A 2,792-nucleotide genomic window follows, 5' to 3' on the forward strand; every position below is an offset into this window, starting at 1 on the left:
ACGGGGCGGTGAACCTACCGTATTTGCACAATTCTAACGCGCACTTTTTTTTTTTAGGGGGGTGCTAAAAGTAGACTTTGTATTGTATGCGCGTTACAGTCGGGCGCATAAACTGATATCGGCTTCAGGGCGCCCAGCGGCATCACGATGAACACAACCTCCTCCAAAAATCCAACTTAGTCCAATCCAAAACAATCTGTCAACATGACGCGCGTAAATTTATTCGTACCAAATCTTCGACGAGCAGCCATTAGTAGCTATTGCACATGTTTATATTTAAATTGTTTATTCAGATTATAATTTTTTTTTATTTTCCAGCCTTCACTTACTTGCGCGTTACAATTTGAGGGCACGTTCGAATCGTGCAAATACAGTATTCGAGCGTAACTGGCTGTGAACGAAGGCGAAGCAGCGCGGTGACTCGGTGAAGCCTAAGCATGCCGACTGTTTCTTAGCACGTAACGTTTTGCGTCTATACGCGTTGCGCGCACAGTGCAGTGTTCTTACCGAAACAGGTGATAGCCGGCGTCGCAAAGTTGACTGAAGAGGCGACAAACTGCCGATTTGTGTGTTAGCTGCGGGTCGGATGTGTGTGGTATACGTCCGCCATGAGTTCTTTGACGTGCGGAAGGTGGAGGTTGTCTTTGGTAGCGGAAGTCGGCGACGCGCGATCTGTCGCGATGCGGAGATTCCTGCCTACGCGGTAGGGGAAGAACGGATACATGTGAGGTAGAGTTGCTCCGCAGAAACTGTATCAATGGCGAAAAGGTGAGCCGATAAACTGCGGCACCGCACCCATGAGTGACGCATCGGACTCGTCCGTGTTAGGAGTCGTCTTGGGGGGGGGGGGGGGGAGAGAGAGAGAGAGAGAGAGAGAGAGAGAGAGAGAGAGAGAGAGAGAGAGAGAGAGAGAGAGAGAGAGAGAGAGAGAGAGAGAGAGAGAGAGAGAGAGAGAGAGAGAGAGAGAGAGAGAGAGAGAGAGAGACCCTTTATTTGGCCCAAATGAGAACACTGGTCTTATGTCTTCTTTCCTGCAAGGGCTCGGCCGACCCCACGGGAGTCAGCGGCCTCCTTGCTATTCGGACTGGGGCCAGTTGACCTTCAGCGGTAGAGCTGTGTAGCGCGGTCTCCCACTGACATCTTTTTGTATGTTTAGTAGATCTGTGGTTTGTTGTTTGTTCCTCTGGGGATGTGCGGGTACTTCCACATGATGTGTGAGAGTGTGAAAGAAATGAAAGAAGTCTACATTGAAAGAAATCTACATTGTGGTTCATATAGGTCGGATACATCTTATGGTACAGGACTGGGCTTGGAAATGAATTAGTCCTGTATTAGTCGTAGTGCTACAGCCTGTTTCCTATCGAGGGAGCGCTGGGGCCCGGGGTATCATCGACTGCCCTCCCACTAGTAGTTGAGAATTGCCCGATAAGTGAGAACTCTGCCGCCGTTTCGAGATGTGTCCGTGGATGCGACTTGCCGGTTGGTTTGTTTGTGACAGCGCAGGCCGACTCGTGTGCCCTCTCGTTGCCTTCCAAGGTAACGTGCGCACGGACCCACAGTAGCGTGACTGTGGGGAGGTTCTTAATGTTGGTTAGAGGTCCTTAGTACGGCAAGTGTCTTGGTCGATATGCGTCCTCTAATAAAGTTTCGAATGACAGCCTGCGAGTCTCACAGTATTACTCTCGACGTTTGGACGCTAGAGATTACTTGGGCGACAGCCGCTTTCACTGTGTGCGTAGTTATACGATTGTACCAGCCACTGGCTGACTTCCTGGATAGTTGGTTGCAGCTGTACACATGGCCCTCTTCTCCCCGGTATTTCGGCTGCATCCGTATGCCAGACATTGGGCCCTGCTCCAGGTCTCTTGGACAATGCGCGGACTCGGGCTCGCCTACGTCCTGTGTCCTGGGTGGGACGCGTGTTCCTAAGGAGAGGAGCGAATTTCATGTGCGATCTAAGAGCACTTGGAAGGTTGACTTGCTCGTGGGTATCCGCATTCGCCTTTTTCTAAGATCGCGCAGAACTTTCTTGGTCCTGCCCGTGTAGTTGAGAGACGTACGAGTTGCGCCGTGCTTTGAGCCTCGATGATTTCTTCCACTGTTTTGTGGATGCCGAATTCGAGTAGTTTGCGTGTCGAGATACAGATAGCTATGTTCAGAGCTTGTTTGTATAGCTTGCCGGATTAGTGAGTGTATTTCCTCCTTTTCAGGTCTTCGGAGTCGTAAGAACGGCGGGGCATGTGCAATTCAGCGGATGATGAAAGCCTGAATGAGTCTTCTGATGCTGTTTTCAGACATCCTTACATGTTGGAGATTCTCGATATCATTGCGGCTAACTTGTGTCGCGTGCTTCTCCGGTTGTTTGAGAGGTACTGTGTTGTATCCACTAGCTTGGATCTGAAGTCCCAATATTTTGATGGTGTCTGCGTATGGCAGTCCCATCTTTTGGTTGAGATTATTTGGCGACTTTGAGGCTGACGGCCGTTGGGGTAGATGAGAAGTGCCGATTCTTGCAGTGAGTATCCAAGACGAGATAACATAGCTCTGCAGTCTTAACCACTTTTATCGATTGTTGTAGGGTATCTTGTATCATCCCCGTCGCTTCCTCCTGCTTGCAGATGAAGTTGCCCGCGCACTGCCTTTTGTGTGTGTGGCTTTTTCGCACAGCTGACGTGTTCCGCAAGAAGCCGACTTTAGGAAACGCGTGCTACGTGGAGAAGCCATCTTTTTGCGTTGCGGCAAGGGTTTGGCAAAGAGATTAAAAAAAAAAAAGAATTGGAAGGTAGGGTGTG

This window comes from Haemaphysalis longicornis, unplaced genomic scaffold, assembly GCF_048455015.1.
Source record: "Haemaphysalis longicornis isolate Haplotype H1 unplaced genomic scaffold, Haemaphysalis longicornis Haplotype H1 scaffold_12, whole genome shotgun sequence".
Taxonomy (NCBI): Eukaryota; Metazoa; Arthropoda; class Arachnida; order Ixodida; family Ixodidae; genus Haemaphysalis; species Haemaphysalis longicornis.